This window comes from Caretta caretta, chromosome 2 (genome assembly GCF_965140235.1).
Source record: "Caretta caretta isolate rCarCar2 chromosome 2, rCarCar1.hap1, whole genome shotgun sequence".
Taxonomy (NCBI): domain Eukaryota; kingdom Metazoa; phylum Chordata; order Testudines; family Cheloniidae; genus Caretta; species Caretta caretta.
The window spans coordinates 181,598,394-181,613,401 of record NC_134207.1 but is presented as its reverse complement, the minus strand read 5'-3'; the positions used below and the strand labels follow the sequence as shown (position 1 = coordinate 181,613,401).

Below are 15,008 nucleotides of genomic sequence, written 5' to 3'. Positions count from 1 at the left end.
CTGGGCAGTGCAGTTGCAGAGCCACGGCCTGACCCGGTGCTCTGGGTGGCCCGGCCGTAGCGCTGCCAGCCACTGGCGCTCCAGGCAGCGCAGTAAGGGGGCAGGGAGCGGGGGGGTTGGATAGAGGGCAGGGGAGTTGGGGGTGGTGGTCAGGGGGCGGGGGTGAGGATGGGCTCAGAGCAGGGAACAGGGGGGTTGGATGGGGGAGGGGTCCCGGAGGGGCAATCAGGAAGGAGGGGGGGGTTGGATGGGGCGGCGGGGGGGCAGTCAGGGGCAGGGGTTTCGGGGGTGGTCAGGGGACGGAGAGCAGAGGGTGGTGGATGGGGTAGGAGCCCTGGGGGGAGGGGACCATCAGGGGGCAAGAAATGTGGGGGGTCAGATAGGTGGTGGGGGCCGGGCCACACCTGGCTGTTTGGGGAGACACAGCCTCCCCTAACTGGCTCTCCATACAATTTTGAAAACTCAATGTGGCCCTCAGGCCAAAAAGTTTGCTTGCCCCTGATCTATAGTCATCTCTTGGACTGTATCCTGTGCTTCATTTAGGACTAAATCTAGAATTGCCTCTCCTCTTGTGGGTTCCAGGACTAGTCGCTCCAAGAATCAGTCATCAGTGATGTCTAGAAATGTTATCTCTGTATCCCATCCTGAGATGAAGTATACCTGGTCAATATGGGGATAGTTGAAGTCCCTCATTGTTGTTGGGTTTTCTGTTTTTTGTAGCCTTTCTGATCTCCCTGAGCATTTCACAATCACTGTCACCATCCTGGTTAGGTGACTGGTAATATATTCCTCCTGCTAGACTCTTATTAGTCAAGCATGGGATTTCTAGCCATAGAGATTCTGTGGTACAGTTTAATTCATTTAAGATCTTTGCAATATTTGACTCTCCTTTCTTTCACCTTTAGTGCCACTTCCCCACCAGCATGATCTACTCAGTTGTTCCTACATATTTTGTCCCTGTGGCCATTACCATGTGCCATTGATTATCATCGTTTCACCAAGTTTCTATGATGCCTGTTATATCAATAACCTCATTTAACACCAGGCACTCAAGTGCACCCATTATAGTATTTAAACATCTACCATTTGTATACAAGCCCTTATAGAATTTGTCAATATTTACTTGTCTGCCTTCATGTGATGTAATTGAATGGAACTCTTTTTTATTTAGCTGTTTCTCTTCCATTCCTACCTGTACTTTATCAACTTCTATCTCTTTACTGGGATACAGAGTATCCCCTTTAATAAATCATCCCTGAAGGATGTCTCTGTCCAAACCGTGTGCTCCTCTGCACCTGCTGGCTTTCTCCCAGTCCTTAGTTTTAAAACTTCTCTACAACCTTTTTAATTTTACATGCCAGCAGTCTGGTTCTGTTTTGGTTTAAGTGGAGCCCATCTTTCCTATATAGGCACCTCCTTTCCCAAACGATTCCCCTGAGCCCCACCTGGCGTCCCAGTGACTGGAGGAGCCTCGGGCTCGCTGGAGCGCCAAGCTCCTAGCCCCGCACACAGCTGGAGGTGTCCTAGGCCAGCCAGAGCCCTGAGCTCCCACCCCCCCCATCATGGCTGGAGGAGCCCCAGGGTGGCTGGAGCCCCCCACAGCTGCATTGCGCCTCCTCTCCTGAGATCCCAGCCACCTCTCGGGGAAAAATGTCTCTCTGCTGGACCAACCAACCAGCCTGAGCTCTTTATATGCTCCATGCAGGTTCCGGGGCAGCCGAGTAATCTCTCTGGAGTCCAGGGAGATTACTGATGAACCCAGGAAGCTGAGTAGCAGATACTGCCTCCTCAGCTGCCCCGGAACCTGCATGGAGCATAATAATAAGCAAAAACTTCGCACTGCAGACCCCACAACTGGTGTCTGGCATCTGTGGCTGTGCCGAGGAGGCTCAGCCTTCCCTGGGCTATTATATCCACTACCTATGCCATCATCTCATCCACACACTGAAACCCTGCAGTTCTACCTGTCTATCTGGCCCTGTGTATGGAACGGGAAGCATTTCAGAAAATGCTACTGTGTGGGACTTTAATCTCTTTCCTTGCAGCCTAAATCTGGCCTCCAGAACCTCTCTCCTATCTTTTCCTATGTCATTGGTACATATATGGACCATAACCACCAGTTCCTCTCCAGCACGTAAGGCTGTTTTAGATGTCTCAAGAGGCCCACAACCTTTGCACCCAACAATTCACCATGTTGTTCTCCTGGTCATCACAAACCCAACTATCTATATTTCTAATAATCAAATCCTGCTATAACCTGTCTCTTCTGAATGACTGGGGTCCCCTCCCCTGGAGAGGATCCTATGACATCATCTGGAAGGAGGATTCTAACTATGGGATCATTTCCATCCACTCCAGCTTGATTTTTTTCCTTCTTCAAGACTTTAATCATCTTCAACTGCACAAACGCTGTCAGACAGGGGGTGGGACCACTCTACTGTGTCACAGAAAGTCTCATCTGTGGATCTCTCTGTCTTCCTTAGATCCTCCAGTTCAGCCACTCTGATCAAGAGCCCATGTTCAGTCTCTGAGGGCCATGAGTTGCTTGCACTGAATGCACACATACCCACCTGCCCATAAGGCAGATAATCGTACCTGCTGCATTCAGTGCAATAAACTGGATAGCCTCCTGACTCTGCTGCTGGACTTCAGCCTGCATTATTTTTACTCTTTTTACTACTTTTTCTTTTCTTTTGTTGTTGTTTGGGGGAGGGGGTTGCTTTTGTTTTTGGAGGGGGGTGTTTATTGGCCTAAATTTAGAACTTTAGAATGTGTGTGTTTGGGTGTAGCTGGCTCTCGTACTCCCTTGCATGAAACCACCTGTTCACTCGGTCCTCTGGTCAGTTAGGAACTGTTTTTGTTTTGTTTTAAAGCCACTGTTCTCCCTGAGTTAGTCCCACCCTCTAGTCAAGGGATCTTAAAGGGATTAGGGATCAAAGGATAGCAGGCTATTCATGAAGCATCATGAATTAAGGTTCTGTGAATAAAAGGTTTAGGGTTTGAGCTATGGGCCAGATGTGATGCGTTTTCTTAGTGGTGAAGTTATCACACCTTGAAGTGGTGAATGGGGGACAGTAGGTGGGAGGCAGGACATATATACTAATAGAAGACTTTCTTAAACACTTCTAACACAAGGTGTTTCTACCCAAACCATGTTAGAATACCATTCAGTGGAAGCTAATCTCAGGCTATGTCTACCAAGCATTGGCCTGCTAAGCCCAGGGTTGTGAGTTCAATCCTTGAGGGGGCCATCTAGGGAACTGGGGCAAAAATTGGGGATTGGCCTGCTTTGAGCACGGGGTTGGACTAGATGACCTCCTGAGGTCCCTTCCACTCCTGATATTCTATGAAATGTTCCCTCTAATTTTTTACATCCATGTGCATAATGTTATATGCATCATTATGGAGGTGATGTGTGGTGGGAGTAGGGCTGAGGGATTTGGAGTGTGGGATGGGGCTCGGGCTGGGGCAGAGGGTTGGGGGTGGTAAGGACTCTGGCTGGGCGTTCAGGCTCTGAGGTAGGGCCAGGGATGAGAGGTTTGGGGTGCGGGAGAGGGCTCAGGGCTAGGGCAGAGGGTTGGGGTGCAGGGGGGAGGGCTCTAGCTGGGGGTGCAGGCTCTGGGGTGGGGCCAGGGATGAGGGGTTTGGGGTGCAGGTTGACCCGGAGCTGCAGCAGGGAGAGAGGACTCCTCCCAGCCCTCTCTGGCTGCAGCAGTGCAGGGCCAGGGGAGAGGCGCCTCTCCCTCGGCCATGGCAGCCTTGGTGACTCTCCCCAGCCATGGCAGTTTCAGGGCTGGGGCCGTGGGAGAGGCACCTCTTCCCTCTACACGGCTCTTGGTAGTCTGCTTTGCGACCACGGAGCTTAGACGGAATTTAGGTCTAAACTACAGCCTATGTCAGCATAACTTGTGTCACTCGGGGGTGTCAATACACCATCCTCCTGAGTGACATAAGTTAGATCTACATAAGCGCTCATATGCACAGTGCTATGTTGGCAGGAGAGCTTCTCTTGCTGACATAGCTTCTGCACTTTGCAGAAGTGGTTGTTTTTTTAATGCTGTCTCCTATCGGCATAGTGTCTTCACCAGACGCACTGCAGCGATGCATCTGCATCAGTACAACTGCAGCGCTGTATGTATAGACATATACACACAAAAAGCACCCACTGAAATCATGTATTTGAGGTCAGAATTTGATCCACTGTAGCTGATATATAAAGTCAGTTTCAGAGTAACAGCCGTGTTAGTCTGTATTCGCAAAAAGAAAAGGAGTACTTGTGGCACCTTAGAGACTAACCAATTTATTTGAGCATGAGCTTTTGTGAGCTACAGCTCACTTCATCGGAGTCAAAGTGTTACTTGAAGATTTATACTAAAATCCCATGCAGGTTCTACTGTTTGTAGTGTCACAGGCATAATGATACATTTGCACTTAGTCTTTTCAGAAATGACTGCAGAGAGCATAACACTTATTTTTCTTTTACTGGTTTTAAAGAATTTATATAGCTCAAGGGGTGCAGAGTTCAAAGTACTGATTGTTTAACGTCTTTCTCTCTCCACCCCCCTCTCCACAACTCATCCTCACTTCTGTTGCACAGTGTCCTGCTGCATTTCTGGGGCTGTAAATATTTCTGTTCACATTCAGTTTCCAGTTTTCTTTTATAAATTTAAATTTATATATTTCCTTAGGACTCATATTTTATTCAAGGAGTTGCATTTTATGACTCTTCTCTGGTATCTTCCCCTGCAGCTGCTTGGCTTCTTATTACACGAGTGAAATATATACACTTTGATATTCACAGAGCACGTTCCACCATTACTAAGCAAACATAATGCAATAATAGACTTATGCTGAACTGCAACTTGATTTGAAGAGGTGAGTTGACTATGTACTCGGTGGGTATCAATTGTTTTGTGGATAAGTTAGTCCAGTTCTATAATTTTGTCACATTTTAAAAGTCCTGTTTTTATTAACTCGTAAATGTCGATATATTAATTGCCTGTTTTCAACAGCAGATAGAGGTTGTTAGCTGCATGTTCACTTACCGCTGCATTTGTGAGAAGCAATACTAATACCCAGTTTTGCTAAAGCCAAAATATTCACAACAATACTGCAGATAAAAGCTATGGAGTTTTAAAAAGTGGCCCACTGCTAACTCTCTCATTGCAACTACGTGATAAGTTTCAAGTTTTTACTTGCGATGGTCTCCGCTAACAAGCAGTTCAGCTATTGAGGCTAATGAAGTACAGACAACTATAGAGTCCAGCTATTTTTCCCATTCAACTAAAGTACAAATAGAGCTGGCTGTTCTGCAAATTAATAAAAACATTTGATTAGATGAAATGAACCATTTCATTTCAATTTCAAGCTTTTTAAAATGGTAAACTTTTTATAAAAATTGAAGTAAATTTTGAAAGTCGTTTCAAATTGAAATATTTTGTTTAGAAAATGTCAAATCACAATGTTTTGAGTTTTCTGAATGTTTTAGGGTTTTGTTTTGGTTTTTTTTTTTCAATTGAACCAATTTGGTGAAACCCACACGATTTCATGAAATACTTCGGCTGATATGAATCTCTATTTTTTGAGGTTTCAGCTGAAAAATTTCATCCAGCTCTAATGATAAATTCCCACTGACTTCAATGGAAGCAGGATTAGGCCAAGAGTTAAGTTTATTTAAGTACATATAATATGCCAATTAGGTGTGGCTGTTAGGCTTCCCTCGAGTTGTCAATAGGAGCCCTGATTCAGTTGTACCATGGATAGCTCTGGGATGTCCCTGGTTGTATAACAGCGATATAGTGTCTGACTGGACACTGGCATGGAAAAATTAAGAGTGAGAATTATTTCAGCTGTCTCTTGTCGAATCTGAGCCACTGTGAATAAATAACAAAAGAATCACTGGGGCAAAGAGAGCAAGCAAGCAGGAGAATGAGCACTCACCTGGGAGGTGGGAAACCCAGGAAGAAGTTCCCTTATGCCACTGACCAATTTTATCCACCGTGGAACAGCTTCAACAGGAGTGTTTGAGGGTGCTCTACAAACAGCTTTCCCATAGCCCCATGGTTAGACCACTCACCTGAGGGGTAGTCAACCTCAGTTCAAATCCCTTCTCCCCCTCAGGTGGAGGGGGGACTTGAACCAAGGATCTTCCACATCTCACATAAATCCCCTAATCCCTGGAAGTTATGGGGGAGGCTGTGATTTTCCTCACATCTCATCCCCAGTTGTAAGCATGCCAGTAGGGGCTCAATTCAGTAGGTGAGGTCTGAGAATGCTTATTGGATCAGACCCTACAGGTGAGTTGGCAGAGGAACGCCTATCTTCCCCCAGTTCGTGCATTGCTCTGGGTCTGGATGCCTGGCGTGGGGCTGCAGTGCACTTTAAGGGCAAGTTTAGGCTCTTACAAGTTCAGGGACAGCTGACTGGGGATTCCGTGAATGTCACTGGGTCCTGATTCTGGGATTTAGGTCCCTTAAGTGGCAGTTGGCTACCTAAACCCTTTTGTGAATCTATCTCTTCTCTCTCACTCTTTCAACCTACTTTTCTCCATTACAGTCTTTATTGTAATTTGTACTTTTAGTTCAGTAAATAACTTTATTTCTTTTGAATATTTAAGAAGTCCCCCTAAATAATGGAAAGGCTAAATGCTATTACCATGTTTTGGTGAATAAGATAATTCTGTAAAAGACCTAAATGTGAGAGATTATTGGAGCTAAATACGAAAATTGTAATGAAAGAAAAGCTGTTCTTTAGAAAAAGAAACCCAACAAACCTGGTGTGATAGGTTCCCCACACTGTGCCACTTGGAACGGGGGTACCGCTGAGCTCCCCTGATCCACCAGCCTGGGTTCCCTTTACACTGTGCTGCTATGACAGGCTTTCAAGCTCCCTTCTAGCGCACACACAAAGGTAGGGCCACACCCAGCTGCAGTTTCACACAGATGCTGAGATTAGCTCTGCATGGGAAAGTCAGCTAAGGAATAGCCCAGCACTCAAGTGCACACCCCCTCTGGAGTGTAACCCAAAACTGTATCATTTTGCACTGCGCAGAGAACTATACAGTGCAAGCTCATTGAAATTCACCCCCTTCCCTCAATGTGGAGGAAGATATGCACAGCTTTTTGCCCCCCAGTTATGAATTCCACAAACTGGTTTTAGAGAAAACAAAACCAAGTTTATTAACTACAAAAGATCAATTTTAAGTGATTATAATGGATAGCAAACAGGTCAAAGCAGATTACTGAGCAAATAAAACAAACATGCTAACTAAGTTTAAGGTCGCTAAAGAAACTGGTACAAGTTGCCAATTCTCACCCTAAATGTTGTTGTTTTAGGCAGATTGCAGAGATTCTTGAAAGCCAGATGCACTGGCCTGAAGCTTAAAGTTTCAGATACTTCATTCACAGGCTAGACAGCCCTCCAGCCTGGGCTGAGCTTTTCTCCCCCTCCCCTTCTTCCCCAATCTTTGTTTCTTAGATGTTTCCAGCAGTCATCCTGGGTGGGGATTCAGGGAAGAACGAATCACAATTATGTCACCCCCTGCCCTAAATTGGTTTTACATGTGCCGGGAATCCTTTGTCTTCCAATATGATTCCCACCCCCGGTCAGTGGGAAAGTACTAATTTTATCATGGAGTCCAGTGCCAGGTGATCACATGACCTGCAGCCATAACTCAAAGTTATTTGCAGCGTCCCCAGCGAGACTTCTCTGTGGGTGATAAAAAATATCTTCTGAGACCTATTGTTCTCTCTCATGGCTCTTCCTCACAGTGGGCCATCTAGACTGATTGCATTCTGACTGGTGGATGTTCCCCAGGTGTAAACACGCTTGTAATTGATATATAGCCAATATTTCTAACTTCAGATACAGAAATGATACATGCACACAAATAGGATAATCATATTCATTAAATCATATCCTTTCCAATGATATCTCGCATGACCCATCTTGCATAAATACATCTTAGTTATGCCATAATCATATTATAACAATATTTCTATGAAGAATATGGGATGAAGTGTCACACCTGGTCACCTGTAGCAGGGTGGTCACCCCGCTCTGGCCCTGAAGGGGTTAAAAGAGCCCTGGGAAAGGGCTGCCCCAGGGAACCAGTAGGGTAGGCTGATTGGGGAAGCAGCCACAGTTGGGTCCATGCCCCAATCAGGCCACAGCTGGCCCTATAAAAGGGCTGTGAGCCAGGAGCTGAGACTCTCTCTCTCGCTAGCTAGCTAGCTCTTGAGAGAGGAGGACCTGGCTACTTGGGACAGAGCAGTGCTGGGGAAAGGGAGGAGAGGCTGTGGGCCTGGTCAAAGGCCAAATCAGGTACTGGAGTTGCAAAGGTGTAGCCCGGGAATAGGCAAAGGCAGCAGGTCCTACCACATTGCCAATGATGAGTGGTTTACAGACTGCAGTCTGCCCCAGTGAGCAGGGTCTAGATGATGACTAGCAATAGCCACTGAGGCAAGGTGGGTTTTGAGGGTTGGGGGTTCCCCTGGGAGGGGAGACCCAGATTGTGGGTTTCTGCTGGGGGAAGAACCCTGAGGTAGAGGGGCACTGGGGTCTGGGAGGGAAGTGGGTGCCAGCGGCAGGTGAGACACTGGCCTGCAGAGGGCGCTCCTTAAGCTGGAGAGCTAATTCCCGAGATGACCAGCAGGAGGCGCCGCACCAGTGAGTCATTGCCTCACTACAAAACCATAAAAAGATTTTATAACATACAAACGTTTGGATGTTCTAAGTGATCATTTCCTATATTTTATACATGAGTTTCATGCAGCATTGTTTTCCCTCAAATACCACATGAAAATTACTGATATGACAGGAGAAAAGGTTTAGCTTTACTAGCTCACTGATATATTAATGGCTTTTGAAACATTCCCTGAGCAAAATCAGCTTTAGCTGACAGTGAAAAATGACCACTTGCAAGAATGCTGCTATACAAAGTGGTTTTTAACTCTGCCAGTTTCATTTGTTATCAACTCAAACCTGTTCATTTGTCTGACTGCTTGTGAATTTCCCTGAATATATTAAGTGTCTTGAATACTCTGATGGAAATAATCCAAAATGTCATTGTCTTTCCTTAGGCACTGATTCAGTTAAACATTTAAGCACACTCTTAATTTTAGACATATGCTTCCATATGCTAAGCACGTACTTATGTGCCCTGCTGAACCAGGCCCTTAAACTACTTTTGTGCCTTGTCTACCAATTCAGTATTTTTTCTGACTCATTGCTTGTGTACAGTACATCTGTCCCACATTATTTTAACTCTTTCTTCAGACCTGTTCCTAGCACTGTACAAATAGCAATCATATGAGTTCGAACAGTTGCTATTAGCAAACACTTTTATATCTTGTCAGTAAGCTGCTAAGTGCAAATAGTCATGATTAAATAACATACTTAGTGATTATATATTCTGTTTTATTGCACTTAACCACTTCCTCTTGTGACTTGCTTAGGACCGCAGTTATTGAATGGGAGTGACTATCATTGCATTTAAAAAGAACAATTTGTTCAGAAACACTGAATACAGCAGTTGACTTAACTGTGAGTGCATCAGACTTCAAAATCTTTGGTTCATCTTCTGTTGATGGAGACACACTGTGGATTGGCTTAATCCCTTGCATATATATACAGACTGGAAGGCTGAAGTATTGGCTTTGCTCTGGGAAACATGTAGTATGAAAAATGGGAGGTGTACAGAGAGGTATAGCAAAAATATAGAAATGTGAAAACTAGGGCCAGTCAGAAATTGTCTGATTGAATATTTCTCCATCAGAGAACACCATATTGTCAAGTTCTGTGGGACCTTGTTAATTCTGATGGAAAACAGGCAGAAACTCTTCCTGGTTTCTTGCCAGCTCACCTGCCCAGCTCCCTGGCAGCCTACCTGCAGGCTGATAGAGACCTGAGAGCTGGCTTCTCAGGCTCATGAATCTTTCACAGCCCATGATTCCAAGGTCCCCGGCTCTAGGGAAGCCCACCAGGCAGACTGCCCAGATCCAGGGTTACGTGACTTTGGGCTGCTGCAGAGCCAAGGCTCCCCTGACCTCTGGTTCCCAAGGACCCCTTGCTGCTTCCCAAATAACTAAGAAAAAATCCCCCCCCCCCAACTTCCATTCCACTACAGAACAAACTTTTTTTTCAAAAATCTCAATGTTTTGGTGAATGGAAAATCTAATTCCATCTCAGCTCTAATGAAAACCTATGCATACCTTAATAGAACAAACTCCACTAACATCAGGAAATGTATCTTCCTTCTCATTAGGCTGACATATTTTGATATTTTATTATAGACTTCACAATCATTGAGAAGCAATTTGCTAAAGTAAACACAGCTTTATTTTGTACACTTTAGGAAAGTTCTCGTATGAGCACAGGTTGAAATGACTGGAATTTCTTACTCGGAGAAGAGATGTGGAAGGGCAACATGACATACTGGGTCAGACCAAAAGTCCATCTAGCCCAGTATCCTGTCTTCCGAGTGCCCGGTGCCGCAGAAGCAATGAACAGAACAGGTAATCATCAAGTGATCCATCCTGTCACTCATTCGCAACTTCTGGCAAAAGTGACAAAAGTGTATAAAATAATTAATGGCATAGAAAAGGTAGATCAAGGAGCTTCTGTCCTGTCCCATACTAGGACAAAAGGGAACTGACAAAATTAAATGGAAAGGTGGCAAATTCAAAACCAATACTTTGCCACACAGCATAATTAGTCTATGGAATTTACTGCTACAGGATGTCACTGAATCCAAGAATTTAGCAAGATTCAAAGAGGGATTGAACATGTATATGGGTAACAAGAATATCCAGTTAGAATGGTTAATTCTTAAGAGTTTTGGAAGGGATATAAAATCTCATGCATCAGAATTTATGCCAATTGCCTATTTGGGGTTAGGCTGAGAATGCTTAATGGGAGGCATAAACTCACATTTGCCTACTACTGGATTGTTTTCATCTTCCAAAGGATCTGGCATTGGCTGCTGTCTGAGATATGACACTGGGCTAGATGCACAGTACATTATGTACAACCGATATTAAATCTCCTCAAAAGCCCGCTCCTGCTGCCACTGAAATCAATAGCGATTTTGCTACTTAATTGAATAGGAGCGGCAGCATGCCCTCATTATGTGTTAATTCATCAGTGGCTATTAACTTACAGCAGTATCACACCAGTGTTCCATGTTCTGTATTGACTGCTTATTTTTTCCAGGTGGAGTTTACACTGTTTATCTATAAAGCCATAAATGGCTTGAGACCAGCATTCCAGAGACCTGTTTCTCTCTCTCTCCATGGGATAATGCCACAGTTGCCATCAGTGAAGACATTCAAACTGGATTTCTCTTGGTCACTACGGTACATCTACACCGGTCCAAAAAAGAACCCAACCAAAAAACAATGGCAGCAAGTCTCAGAGTACAGGTCAACTAACTTGGGTTCATGTTACATAGTTAAAAATAATGGTGAGGGGTTCTTACAACAACATTTTTGGTGGCCTCAGAGTGCAGCCACCAATTTTTGCCGGTGTACAATTTTTCTAAGCCGGAGCCTTGCCACCCCCAGGAAGGTGGGTCAGGAACTCACTGGCCCTCTGGAGAGTCCCAGGTTCCTCCAGCTCTGTGCATTACCAGGTCCATGTGTCTCCAGAGGCGTTGCCCAGAGTTCCTGAATTAGCTAATCATCTGCTTTTAAAAGCCAAAGTAACGCAGTTGTTGCAGACAACTCAAAAAGATGTAAAAAAGCAAGTTCTCCAAATAACACATACAAATAAAAATATAATGAAAAGAGGTAATTCTAAAAGAAAGCTTACTGCAGATCATTGGTATAATGTTTTTACAGGCTGGTTTCCCACTTCCAAAGGTATATTGTCAATTACGCTTTATCCATTGTTAATTGTGTTGGTATTATCCAGCGTTTGCCTAATTAAAATAATACGTATGTGTTGCTAAATAAAAAAAAAGTTGTTAAATTGCAACCACAAGCTCAAATTGTCTCTCAATATGTAGCTATAAAACAATTATATAAAATATGACCCAGTCAAGAATTGTTCTTGAGGGGTCAAAAGGGGGATATGTAGGGGTAGGATTTTATATCTGTATTAAAGGCCATAGTTTACCCTGACAGCCACCCTTTTTGAATAGCAAAAAGGGATGACCCTCTGGGGCACTGTTTTTAGGATAAGCTGTATTATAAAAGATGGGGTCTTGTTTTCTGTATGCATTATAAACTTCTCTTTAGTCATTTCTTTGTTTTAAAGTTTAGTGAGTAAAAGACAGGGTCATGTATTGTGTCTATGTTAATAAAATTGGAGGAATGCTAAAATTAGAGCTCCAAGCCACAGTGTACATTGTTTTAATTATAAAATTTAGCAAGGCTTAATTTACAATGTCTTTTGCTTAGCATAAAACACTGCTGTTTGTATACCTTTTAAAGGTCTCTGTAAAAGACTGTTTGTGTAAATAAGAAGTGCATGCCCTCCCCCCCCCCCCCCCCAAAAAAAAGAAAAGTGTAAAGGCTATTGTCCAAGCCAGATGGTCAAGGGAGAAGAAGTAAAAAAATTAACCAATTTATCGAAGCCATAAAACCATCAATGCGCATCCATGACTGAAAAAAGGCAGATTAACAACCCTAAAGTGGAGGCTGGCACCCCTAAAGACAAGACAATTTAATTAAACCAAAAGAACAGAATGGCCCTCTCGAAGGTGCTTTAAAATGTTAACATCAGAAGATCATACTGATTAAGGAGTAACCGGTCACAGACTGACACAGCAAAATCCATAAACTTCAACGGAGAAAAAAGACTGTAAGAACAGGGTGCTTTGCCATGGGACTTCAAGTTCGTCTTGCCACTACTCCAGGAGCATCGGATCACCACCAACAGAGCCCTGCTCCCTTCTGCAACCAATCTGACTGGCCACTAGATTGATCCAGACTCTGAACTGGTAACTAGAAACATCGACTTGTGGGACTGTGTGCATGGTGTGTGTGTGTGTGTCTGTGACTAAAAAGCATATGCTAACTGCTGTATTCTCAATAAATGTGGCGTGTTGCCTTCTCCCCTATAAGAAATCTCACGCGCTTTGTATAAGCATAACAAGGCTACTTGGTGCAGGGCGCTGATCCCTGCTGGTGGCACCAGCAATCACCACGACAGTGCATCCACGAGAAATAGCTGGATGCTGCAGGGAGGGGCTGCTGCTTTGTCCCCGTCCCCCTTCCCATCTCTGCCTAGAAGGCTGTTGTACCTGCAAAATATCTGCTGGTGGCTGCATTTGAGAAATGCTGATAATGCTCCAGCCCCAGTGGGAACTTCTATGTTGCTATATTTAGCCCTGTACAGCAAGCCTGAGTCAGTTGATCTGGGTTCTGAAACTTGCTGCTGCAGGTTTTTTCAAGTATAGATATTTCCTAAGAGGAAATTTCTGTCAGAGTGTCTCTATGAGTGTATTAACACTTCCTCATTGCTGGTCCAAAATAGCCTCCAGATGCTGAAGTATAGAAATGCTAAAAGATTCATCATTTTCTCTGTCTTTTGGGGCAATGGCTGAGATTGGTATATTTGGAAAGGTGGGGTATTTTAAGTTCTTTGGTTATTGTGCCTTTGTGGGAAGGATAGCTGCAGTTTGGTTTTGTTTGTAACGTGCTAGGTAAGATTTTTGTAGAGCATAACATGAGTACTTTTTTAACAGGCCATGAATACTACATATCTGTATACTTAAGGCAACTGTTGCTGTATTTGTTAAATAAGTACCAGGCTTTAGAACTGTTCATAATGTTATGAACAACAAACCATCAAGAATGGGTTGCTCATAACATTGTTTGAGGGGTCCATCAACTCCTTTTCAACTTTACCTGAGTTTCGCCCTGGTGACCTGTCACCAGACTGCTGTGGTGACCCATCCTGTAGATCCCATGTGCTTCCAAGCCAACTGGGTCTGAGCAGTGCCTAGAGATTTGCCTCTGTTTCTGGATCTTGCACCATCTCCTTGGGATGTGGGATCCACAGTTCAACTGTCCTCAGCCCTGGGACCAGAGCTGAACCTCCCCAGTGGCTTATGCATGCTCCCCCAGAGTTCCACTTCCATGTGCACTCCAGATTATAGCTCCAATCTCTGGGGACCATGTGACAGGCAAAACAAGGAATACTGGCTTCTTAAAGAACACACACTTTACTCTTCAAAAAATACATGAGTGTCAGCTCTATGCAAAACAAGCACCTGAACACAATCCCTCCCTTTGGGGTCCTCAGGATTTCTGGGCATCTTTGGGGTTTTGGTTAGTGTTCTTCAGGGAGGCCAGGAGCTGCCTCCACTTCTCACTGAGTCATCTGCTTCTGGTGATGGTCTGCCCCCTGTCATAGAGAGCATGTCTCTTTTGAAAATCTGTTTGACATCTTTTCCTACTCCTCTTCTATGTTCGGATTTTTCATGCTTCAGCCCTAGGAGGGTCATCAAAAGTCAATGGCTTGGCTGATACCTTTCCCTGGTGGCACAATGAGGGCCATCAACCTCAAATGGCCCCCATTTCAACTTTTCAACCATAGCCAGTTTTCTGCTACAAAATGGATGTTACCATTCCGAATAGTGGTTCATAAAATAAAATGAAATTCATAAATGGACTATAAGGTGGATAGAAAGCTGCCTAGCTCATCAGGCTCAACGGGTAGTGATCAATGGCTCCATGTCTAGTTGGCAGCCAGTATCAGAGTGCCCCAAGGGTTGGTCCTGGGGCTGGTTTTGTTCAATATCTTCATAAATGATCTGGAGGATGGCGTGGATTGCACCCTCAGCAAGTTTGCAGATGACACTAAACTGGGAGGAGTGGTAGATACGCTGGAGGGTAGGGATAGGATATAGTGGGACCTAAACAAATTAGAGGATTGGGCCAAAAGAAATCTGATGAGGTTCAACAAATACAAGTGCAGAGTCCTGCACTTAGGATGGAAGAATCCCATGCACCGCTACAGACCAGGGACGTAGTGGCTAGGCAGCAGTTCTGCAGAAAAGGACC

General features: G+C 44.5%; 1 protein-coding gene across 1 annotated transcript in view; it reads left to right on the top strand.

The window, feature by feature from the left end:
- Nucleotides 1–13,067, top strand: part of BMPER (BMP binding endothelial regulator) — a 267,662-nt gene extending 254,595 nt beyond the window's left edge. The window contains exons 16-18 of the transcript XR_012667155.1: nt 4,750–4,875; nt 10,355–10,514; nt 11,212–13,067. The gene's annotated coding sequence lies outside the window, so the exon portion shown is untranslated. The remainder of the gene's footprint in view (nt 1–4,749; nt 4,876–10,354; nt 10,515–11,211) is intronic.
- The last annotated feature ends 1,941 nt before the right edge of the window (nt 13,068–15,008 follow it).